The sequence below is a fragment of the Quercus robur genome, chromosome 11 (assembly GCF_932294415.1).
Source record: "Quercus robur chromosome 11, dhQueRobu3.1, whole genome shotgun sequence".
Classification (NCBI taxonomy): Eukaryota; Viridiplantae; Streptophyta; class Magnoliopsida; order Fagales; family Fagaceae; genus Quercus; species Quercus robur.
The window spans coordinates 4,323,719-4,335,751 of NC_065544.1; positions in this window are offsets into that span (position 1 = coordinate 4,323,719).

Sequence of the window (12,033 nt, forward strand, 5' to 3'; positions counted from 1 at the left end):
TGAGTTATAATTCTGTTGAGGTTGGGAATTGAAAAACTGGTGTTGACCTCCACCATGACTGTTGTTGAACCTTCCTCCACCTCTACCTCTATTACCATTGTTCCTTCCTCCTCCTCTATTAGAGCCACCATTGAAACCACCATGGTTGTGTGGCTGGAGATGAGAGCTAATGGAGCCTTTATTTGCTGAAGCAAACATGGCTAGAGAGTGTGAAAAGCTATCAAGATTCTCTGCCATGGCCTGTTCTTCACTCTGCAGCATAATTGAGAGCTGTTCATAGGTAATTGGTTCACTCCTAGTACGGATTGCTGAACAAAAGTGAGCAAAATCCTTGGGTAGACCTCGAAGAACAATGCAAATGAGTTCTTCATTATCCACCACTACTCCAACTGCAAGAAGTTTGTCACGAGCGATCTTAATCTTCAACAGAAAGTTGTTCACTGAATCTGAACCTTTCTTGAGACTTTGAAGTTCCAACTTCAGATTGAGTATGTTAGCCCTTGAAGTTGAGGTAAACCTTTGCTTTAAAGTATTCCACACTTCTCTTGAAGTGGCAATTCCAACCATGAGAGAGAAAACTTGTGGAGTTAGTGTTGAATTGATCAAAGAAAGGAGAGCCTTATCTTTGATTTTCCAGGTCTAGAACTCTGGATTCACATTCGTGGTCAAGTGCCCTTGAGCATTAAGAAGAAACTGACCAGGTTGTGAGGTTGAACCATCAATGTGTTCAACTAGAGAGTAAGCTTCCAGTATTGTGATCAACTGGTGCCTCCAAGGAATGTAGTTCATATAGTCAAGCTTGATTGACATCAAGTTTGACATATTAGACAGTAGCAAAATGGTGAGGGTGCTTGAGTAGTGATCTGCGGTGATGGAAGATTAGTGTTTGTAGAAGTAGTAATGTTTGCAAGAGTAGTGGAAGCCATGGATTCAGGCTCTGAAACCATGAAAGATAACAAGCTTGAAGCTTTAACAATGGCAGATTAAGAGAAAAACAGAGAGAAAAAAATGATGAATCAAGAAAAGATTTCTATTCAAGCTTGTTAAATGAACACTACTTACACATCCTCTATTTATATCTTACAAAGAATGGTAACCGCTCTGGAAGCTTCTAGAAGGTTCTAATCTAACCACCTGTAATAAACTCCTACGAAAACTGACTGAAAATTACAGCTGTACATCTCAGATAAATATCTACAAATATCTACTATATTCATAATTGAACCCAAGAGAGGAGAAAATAGAGTATGTCTTGAATCTGTGAAGAAGGAAAGGCCTTTGATCAAAACGGCAACGTTTGGTTTAAAGGTTTAATGTGACACGCGTGTATAAATGTAAAATGACGTCGTGTCTCATTAAAGTAAAACACTCCGTTTTAACTCTTCACAAGTAGCAGTTGCAAAACTAGCCGTTAGGCTTTGAGTCTTCAACCTCTCTTTCTTCAACTTCTGTAATACTACTTTCAGTTTGGTCTTCCTAATTTAAGATATGTAATGAAAAAATGTATGAGTTTAACACAATTAGATCATGTGAAACTCTTTTTCATAATTTCCTCAACTTTTTCATAATTTCCTCCAATATTTCACATGAAAATTTATAAAGAAAATATATTGGTATTTTGGAAAAAAAAAATTTTAAAAAAACTTCAATAATTAAATGTGGAGTTATTTGAACCCGGATTTGGTTGAGCTACAATGCAATATTTTATATGCTTTGTTCACATAAAAGGTATCCAAAGTAGTTTGTGTTTTTATGAGTGATGGGATTCATAATTAATGTATGTGAGCATGCAACATGAAACTATATTTTTATGTGTGAGTTATTAGAAAAATAATAATTTTGTGTGTCAAAATGAACTTTTTTTTTCCTATTTTGGATTTTTAAAAAGCAAATAGTGGTAAAATACTTCTCTCTCTCTCTCTCTCTATATATATATATATATGTGTGTGTGTGTGTGTGTGTGTGAGAGAGAGAGTATGTGATTAAATGGTTAAATTTATTATTTCCAATAGCATAAACTTTTGGAAGAATCAATAATTTAACATAGTGTCAATGTATGAGATCCTAAATTCAATTCATGTTTGACTGTCTCCTCTACTCTACTTCCTATTTAAGCATAAATGGAGCCGTTGATTCCCTAACTCCATGAAATCTATGTTGTCAAATTTAGCAACTTCAAGCTCAAATCTAGAATCACTTCCCCAATTTATATCAACCTTTGTCTCATTGTTTCATTCCCCTCTCTCCTTACCCAAATCTCCCAAACCCTAATTTGCTCCCTCCCTTCAACCACCCTACGACGTCATTTGTGGCATCCTTCAATATTGCAATCAATATTGCAATACTTCAATATTGCAATCAATTGTTTATTTTTCTTCGATTTGATAACATCTTTTGTGTATATGATAGTGGAGCTTCAAGATAGTGGTTGTAAGATTCAAAGTTGTTTGAATCTGTGAAGAAATTTTATGTTCAAATCTATATGTAATGGGTCTGTGTTCTTCCCATTTGAAAATAAAATTAATTTTATATATTTTTAGTTTTCATCTTTTAAAAAATATTTTTATTAGTTTTATGGATTTTTATTATTTTAAAAATTAAAAATAATAAAACATTTACTTAACAACAACACCTAACGAAAATTGTTAAAAATACCTTAATTTTTTTTAGAGAGTTTTAACCTATGATGTCCGTTCTTGATAATAACTCTTTATTATCAGATCAAGACACCAATCAATTTTGGTGTAGGCGAGTATTGAACCTCAAATCTCTTATACAACTATCAAAGACTTTATCAATTTAGCTAACTGAAACTCACCTAAAAATGTCTTAATTGAATAAACATGAAACTTAGAGAAAATAATTGAACAATTGTGTGGTCAAAATTAGAGGACTAATTTGTAATTTTAGCCAAAAATCTAACATGGCAAAATGGTGATATTAAAATAATAATTTTGAAGACACGTGATATGCCACACAGCATTTATTATTATAAATAAATAAATAAATAAAATAATAATAATAATAAAAAAAAAAAAAAAAAAAAAAAAAAAAAACCTTGTGTAAAACAATTCACATGCATTTAATGAACTCCTTGACAAGAACAAAGCCCAGCTTGATCCTCCCCTGGCGAGCCACGATTCGAGGAGGAGAGAAAGAATAGTGAGAAACATCCAGAAGAGTGAGATATATTAAAATAAAATTGGGTACTTTTTTAATATTAAAAAAATTAGAGAGTATCAAAACAATAAAGCTTGCGTAGAAGCCATATTTATGTCATTTTGTAAGAGGTTAAAAGCAATTTTACAAATGAAAATGAAAAGAATGACTAACTTTTTTTTTTTTTTTTAGTAAATAGTAATACCTACTATAACACACATGAAAATAATAATATTAGTATTTTAAACCGGGTTTATAATACATTATATAATCAGAGTACAACTACAAAATAGTCTAATCTTTATAGTTGTAGTTTGAGATTATAAGCAACAGACACTAGATACACGTAATCAATATGGGATAAACATCTCTACTTTTTTTTTTTAAGTAAACAGTAATACCTACTAGAACACACATTAAAAAAAAAATGACAAACTTGATAACAAAAATAAATTTTAAAATATGGACTTGACAAAAAAATTAGCGACATAAATAAAATTCATTTAAATTAAAGGGTGTAATTTATATTTTATTAAGAAAAGAAGTCATGATTACATGAATTAAACATATGCAGACATAGAAGTAAAGACAAAATCGATAAATTAGGTTAGAAAACATTGCAAAAACTAAAGTTAAACACCATTAGTATATTATTAACATCATCTCTTGTTTCTAAGAATATTATGCATCTGTGCATAGTTTTCTTGCAAAACTAAAATCATATGATGATTAAAACATTCTCTAACCTACAACATCTCAGTCTATCAAAAAAAAAAAAAAAAAAAAAAACTAACAACAACTCAAACTTCCAAAAAGAAAAGGTTTATATATTCAACTAAATAAGAAAATTAAACCAAAATATCTTTACTAGATCTCATTTCCAATAGCATTTTTGTACATCACACGGGTTTGTAACCAATTAATCTATATAGAGTATATATATATATATATTTGACAAGAGATTAAATCCAATTAGTTCTAATTCTCATATATAAATCCAACTAATTTGGAAGTTTATTGAGATATTATTTGATGTGATAAGATGTATTGAATTTTAAGTAAAATGCTAATGTGACAATCTCTTATTAGATGGCATAAAACATGAGTTTTACACCTCATCCTTACCAAATTTGGACTCATTTGACAAACATTAAATAGAAATAACTACAATTATATATATACAACAACAGTTGGGAAGTTAATTGATGGACAAAATTGGCAAATGCCCTTTTCGGGCAAAAAAAATAGCATTATGTCTCATTTCCAAAACTAATTAGGGAAATGCCCCTCTTTTGAAACTCTATTTTCTCAAAATCGAGTTAAGCCCTATAGTGACGTTTTTAAGGAGCTTATTGTGACGTTTTAAGGATTTATAGCGGCATTTTGAAACTCAAGCTCCATGAACTCGAATTATAGGTAAAAATAAGAAAAAAAAATTGCATGTAACTCAAGTTCATGGAGCTCAAGTTCCAAAAATAGGCTACTTAAAATGCCACTATAGGGCTCTAGAAATTTTTTTTTTTTTTTTTTTTTTTTTTATAACTCGATTTTGAGAAAATTGAGTTTCAAAATAAGGGTATTTCCCTAATTAGTTTGGGAAATAGGGCAAAATGCTATTTTTTTTGCCCAAAAAGGGCATTTGCCAATTTTGTCCCTTAATTAATACGTGTGAAATTTTTATTGGCTTAAGAATTAGTCGTTGGAAAATTTCATTTGTTTCTAATTCTTTCTATGTATAATTTATACTTGAAATAAAAATCATTTGTAATTGAGCTTGTTATTCTTATTATATAATTTTCGTTGGCTTTCTTTCTTTCTTTTCTTTTATTTTTTATTTTTTTTATTTTTTTATTTTTTATTTTTTATTTTTTTATATTTTAAATCGACACATAAATTCATTATAGATAGTGTTTTAGAACCTTTCATTGCAACACATAGATCATAACAGCCAAACGATAGTGTGTCTATGAAGCATCATCCAAGGTAGAATTTATCATAAGCAGACTTTATAAGCTCCATAAGACTAGAAGACTCTGCATAATTGCTATTAGAATAAAAACCATTGTGTGTGAGCGGACTGTTGCTATAGCCTTATTTAAGTCATGGTTCTTTGGTGAACTTAAGATTGGCTCACGATTTGGAGTGTTGTTTGAGACAGAGAGTGAATTAGAGCCCAGGACAACTTGCTCAGAGGCCAAGAGAGGCAAATTGCTTGCTGCATATATGAGCAAGTCATCCTTGGCTCAAATTCACTCACTGTCTCTTCAATCTTCATGCATGGTGCTCATATAAGCAGCATTGACTATTTGATATTTGAATTATGCAATGCGGTTGAGGAATTTGTAGGCAAACTTAAATAATTACCGAAAAGATTCTAGTCTTCCACTTAGACTTCTCAATCAAAATTTGATTGGTGGTTGTGAGAATAGAATCTCAAATTATAGTGCAATGTGATAGCATTCTTGGCACGCGAAATGTACGTTAAACGGGAATTTATTCTTAGAATTTTAATTATAAGAATCATGGTAAGGTTATTACCAACTTTAAGAATCTACAAGGACACCAAGATTGGTTTCCTATCCCAGTTCCGAGGCGTCGTGAAGCCTTAAAAAGTAGAATCTACTTTTCTTTTTCTTCTATTCTTTTTCTTCAATACATATTCTATGTCATACAAAACAACTCATACCACTAACCACTTCATCCAATCTCAAATGGAAATCTAGTAGCATCTCATACACGACGTAGATGAGGCATTTTATAATACCCCCCTTCTAGTATGTACCCGGAGAACAAGAGGATTTTCTACTTGAAATCCGTGAGCGGTGACAATTTAAGTGATAAGGAGTCACGACAAAGATATGTGCATTAATGCAACGAGATTTCTAAATATTTATGAACTGACCAAACAAGAAATTAAGAGGAGCCTTGTCAGAATAAATTACACTAATCCAGCGAGATTTCATAAGACGGGTCTAAACTAGACTTTGTCACATGAATGAAACATATTCCTTCTCTATTTTCATCAAGGAGATATTAAGAAGTTACTGTTTCACACTATCACTATACTTACGATATTTTATATTCAATTCAGAAGGGATCGAAAGTTAAGAAATTGATTACTACTTTCCATACTCCAATTTATATATACTTTAATAATCAAACAAATATACACAAAATAATAACACTCTTAATATCAAATTAAACTACCTTATAGCGCCATGCTCCAACTCAACAACCACCACAATATCAAACATCATGAATTTCACTATATAATTTTACAAATATTTAAGTATAGAGTACTTACCGTATGTACTTAAACAAATTGCACTAACCTTACCTTTTTGGGATTTATAGGAGAAGAGAAAAAAGCATTCGGTCGCCAATGATAGTAACTTTTTTTTTTTTTTTTTTTTTTTATATTGGGCGATGAAATTAGTGTTTAACCTATTGTTAATATTTGCAACGAATATTTTCATCTCACTAGATCCCACTTTGTGCGACAAAATATTTCGTTGCTAGACATCCGACCTACAAATCTCTTTGGCTCTAGTTTTTAAAGAATTTTCGTCACAATTTGTAATATCTTTATTGATGAAAACATGATTTCCTCATCATTTATAAGTATTTTTTAATATTTGGTGATGAATTTTTTACCTCCTCACTGAATGTTGCTATTTGGCGGCCAAATTTGTTTTCCTCACTGAATGTTTTCCTCATCAACTTTTAGCTTTAGCTTTTAACTTTTATATACAGTTTTTTAAAACCTCACTTTTCCAATTTTTTTTCAAGATACAGGTATATTTTAACACATTTTCAGTAAAAAGTTTTCAACAAAAAACTAAATAAGTTGTTTTTAAACAGATCAATGGCAGCATTTTAGTTTCTTGTCTATGAATAGCTGAAACGCCGTTGTATAGTTCTTCTATTTTAACAAACGTAATTTGTAGCCATAAAAACCAAATTAGAACATATATACTAGAACGTTGATTTAAGAAAAATGTGGGATTTAAAAACTTACGAGAAAACCTCAAAGGAAATTTATACACAAATATAAATAAAGACAGATTTGCTTCTTTAGTGGAAACACTAAAATCAATTTGGTTTCCTGTTTATCCTATATATGTCATCGACAAATCAAGAAAAACTTTTCCGACCCTTTTCCTTCAAAAATATCTTTTGTGTTATATATTTATTTGACAAACATTAAATTGAAAAATCTACTATTAAATATGTAAAGGAACTCTTGGGAACTTAATTAATACAAGTGAAAGTTTATTGGCTTAAAAACCCGTTGTTGGATAAAATTGCATTTGTTTCTAATTGTTTCTGCGTATAATTTATATTTGAAATAAAAATTCGTTTGTAATTGAGCTTGTTATTCTTATTATGTAATTTTCGTTGGTTTTATCTCTTCTTCTTTTTTTTCTTTATTGACACATTAATTGATCTTTATAGATAGTGCTTTAGAACCTTTCTTTGCAACACATTGATCATAACAGCCAAACGATAGTGTTTCTATGTAAGCATCAGCCAAGGTAGAATTTATCATAACCAGACTTTATAAGCTCCATAAGACTAGAAGACTCTGCATAATTTTTAGTAAAATAACAACCACTGTGTGTGTGAGTGCGCTGTTGTATGGTGTAGTTAGGATTGGCACACGATTGGGAGCGTTGCTTGAGACAAAAGAGAGTGAAGTAGAGACAAGGACAACTTACTCGTAAGCCAAGAGAAGGCAAATTGCTTGCTGCATATATGAGTAAGTCATCCTTGGCTCAAATTCACTTTCTGTCTCTTCAATCTTCATGCATGACGCTTAGATAAGCAACATTGACTATTTGATATTTGCATTATGCACTGCGGTTGAGGTATTTATAGGGAAACTCATAATTTCAGAAAGCTTCAAGCCTTCCACATAGACTTCTCATTCAAAATTTTGATTGGTGGTTGTGAGAATAGAATCTCAAATTATATTACAACGTGATTGCATTCTTGGCATGCCAAATTTACTTTAATTAATGGGAATTTATTCTTAGCATTTTAATTGTGACCATCATGATATGGTTATGACTCAACCTCAAGAATCTACAAGGACACCAACGTTGGTTTCCTGTCCTAGTTCCAAGGCATTGTAAAGCCTTAAAAAGTAGAATCTACTTTTCTTTTTCTTCTATTCTCCCCCATTAAATGCAAGTCTCGTGTCAATGGATGGGATATTGTTACTAGGATTGCTTATGGGCTGGCAAACATCAAGGTTACATCAACTTGCCATTTGACTTTGTTAGGGTCAATTCATTTAGAGTGTCGGCAAACCTGTATCCAAAACTTTATTCGTGTATTTGAAATGTAAACTTTAGTGTCTAAATGTGTGTATTGAAAATCTACATTGAAAACACAAAAATCAGCTCAAGATCAAGTCAAGAAGTCAAGTTAACTCGACTGCTGCCTCAATATTAGCTCGGTCTACCTGGTTTATTGAAACCTCAACTCTAGGGTCAAGATTCGCTTTTACAAGCCTTTTAGTATGCCGCTTATGTTAACTAAATCACTTAGGGATCCATGCACTAGGGTTCCAGTACGTACTTAAAGCCTCATAAAGTCATCAAAGTAATAGAGAGAACGTTGTCAAGTTGTAGAAGCTACTACGACGTCTGTGCTTAGTGGGAATTATTTACAGGGTGGTCATTAAGAAACTTAAATTATACACGCAAATATATAAAGTCTTACAATTTCCTTCTACAAATTTTCATAAAACCGTTGTATGATATTCTTATAATGACCTAATATATTGTTAAGGGGGCCAAAGTTTAAGGACAAAGTTTGGGTACAAACTTTTATTTATTTATTTTAGAATACTAAATATTTTTAACACACACACACGAAGAGAGGGGAAAAAGTCTTAAAAAAACTGACAATGGTGTATATCCAAAAGGGCCAACTCTTTGGATACACAACACAGATTTTAAACCTCTTTGACTCACACTCATTTTCTAAAGTGGGATTAATCTACTGTTTTTTCTTTTGAGAATATTAAGTATGTTAGGTTCTAAATGTTTGGAACAATTGGCAAATCGTGAATACAAACTTGTGTAAATATAGATTTTAGAGTTTATAGGTTTTATTAGACAATGCTCAATGTGATTCAAGTCAAGATTTAAGAACATACAAGCTGCAGGAAGAAGATTTCATAATCTGTCTGGTTCAATCGATTGAAAAACAGGCTCGATCGATCGAAAGTCGTATCTACAGAATTTTAATTAAGCCCAAACAACAGTTCAAGCCCGTTAAGGATTAGAGTTTCTAATCTACTTCTCCCAGTATATAAAGGAAACCCTAAGCACGTTTTTGTGCGGCTTTTCAGAGAGAAAAGAGTGTGCCTCTTTTGTATTTAGGGTTTTGTTCCTAAAAAGCTCTCTTATGTCTTCTACCGGCGTTATTCCTTGAAGAATCTCAAGATCTGGTATTGTAGAAGTTGCTACCTTCTCTTGTCATTAAAGGTGTTGATGATCTAAACCTTCAAGGGTGGTCTTGGAGTCACAAACAGGAGTGTTTGTGTTGCAAAACCTTTGAGTGGGATCTCAAAGTCACGAACGGGGTGTTTGTGTTTTGCAAAGGCCAAAGAAAGAAGGAGTCCGTAGATTCAGAGCTTGCACGTGGTCGTGTCAGTAAGTTCTACTGGTGGGTAGCAATAAGAAGTCGAGCGTGGGGGCTTGTAAGTCTTATTGTACGAACTTCGATTCTTTCTAGTAGATTTGCTTTTTACCTTGAGGATAGCTAGGTTAAATCCTCCCCAGGTTTTTTACCGGTTTGGTTTTCCTGGGTGATCATATCATTGTCTTATTTATTTTCCGCTGCTATGCATGATATGATTGTTTGATTGTGATAACCTAGACTTGGAATTTGGACTAAGTAACAACTTGGCTAATTAACTAGGTTAATCCAATTGTGTTTTAAGGGGTTTAAAAACTATTAAAGTATTTTTAACACACACACACGGGAAGAGGGGAAAGGTCTTAGTTGTAGCCTAGGACTACATATTTTCAAATTCTAACTATTAAATTGCATGTTCTCAATGTTCTTCAAACACATGTCAAATTTTATGTTAATCGGATTTTATTTACTATTCGATTCATAAACTTATTTTTTATATATAATTTTAGACTACAAAAACTTAAAATTTAAAAATTAGCTATTGATCTTTAATCTTCCTAAAATTTTGCAAGTATTGAAGATATAATTTTTTTTTTTTTAAATGTAATCTATTAATGGATTTTGTCAAAATTCACATCTAATAAATAAATAAATAAATAAATATATATATATATATATATATATATATAGAGTAAGGTTGTAACCTTAGTCTACAAGACTTACAATTAACTTTGTTGTCAAATTTTGTCCAAAGTTCAATCATGTTAGGCCTAAAAAAATTTAGGATGTTCACAAATTTTTCTTAAGGATAAAAAAATAATAATAATACAAATTTTGGCATGCTTGGCACGTGTGCAACTTTCTGGCAGCTTGCTAGCCGCGAGCCACCCATGAGATCCAATCACGAGTCCCTGCTTCTTTGCACAATCTTGAACTTTTCTTCACACACTACCCTTACATGATTCCCACCTAAATACAGGGTTACTAATTCCTAAAATACAAGCAAATTTGGCACGGAATAAAGCCAACAAGATGGTTGATAAAATTCAACCTTACATTAAGGAATAAACGTTGATAAGGATTTTGGTATGTATTTGTAAATTTATTTGGTGTGCCCAAAAGCTTCCATATCAAGATTTTTTCTTTCATCAATTTATATATGCTTCCGATAAATGTCTTTGCAAGTACTGTGTAAGCATAGCTTAAGGCCAATTGCATGTTTCTTTAACAAAAGTTCTTCAAATGCTAGTTGAGAAAGTTAAAGACTATGTGTAAATGACACACTCAAAGCAATTTGTGGCAAAGTTTCTTGTGATCGTAATTATGGCATTAGTAGCTTTCATAGTGGTCCTCTCCACAACATAAATAAATCTCATAATAGCCTTGAGATTGGCAAAAACATATAAAATGAAGAAAAAAAAGTATTTTAATTTATTGATAATAAGTTGAGCTCTTTCTCTCTCTCTCAACTAGAATCAAGCTTGCATCGACTCTTTCCATGTGATGAACTGGGTTTGAATCTTCTCTCCCTTTTCTTTCAAGAAAAAAAAAAAAAAAAAAACTTAGATTTGTGTTTTTTTTTCCTCAAAAAAAATAAAAAAAGATTTGTGTTTTTTTCTTTTTTTTACTAAAATGCAAATTGCACCTTTTAAGTTTGAAAGAAATTTATTTCAATTCTCTAACTTTATTTTCATTTAATTAGTTTTCTAAGTTTCAAATTTATTCAATTTAGGCATTTTGTCCAATTCCGTTGAAAAAATTGCCGTTATGTACACAATTAAGCAATGAAAAATGATTTTTTTTTTTAAATAAACTTTCGCAAATATAAAAAAATCTATAATATATTTTTACTAATTTTATGGATTTCTTTAATGTGAAAATAATTTTTTTTAATAGCCATTTTTTAACAAAATTGGATAAAATGCCTAAATTGAATAAATTTCAAATTTAGAAAACTTAATTGAATGAAAGTAAAATTAGAGGACTGATATAAATTTCAGCAAAACTTAAGGGGTGCAATTTGCATTTTAGCTTCTTTTTTTTTTTTTTTTTTTTTTTTTTTTGTACATATTGTTGATATCAAATTCCTCAATGAGAAGAAAACTCAAGAATCAAATGGTGTTGAAGTGAACTCATTGCTTAGTTTTACATTTAGATTGGGTGAGTTACTTCATCAATTTCACATTATCCAAATTCTTGATATCGAACAGACTCTCCTATCCC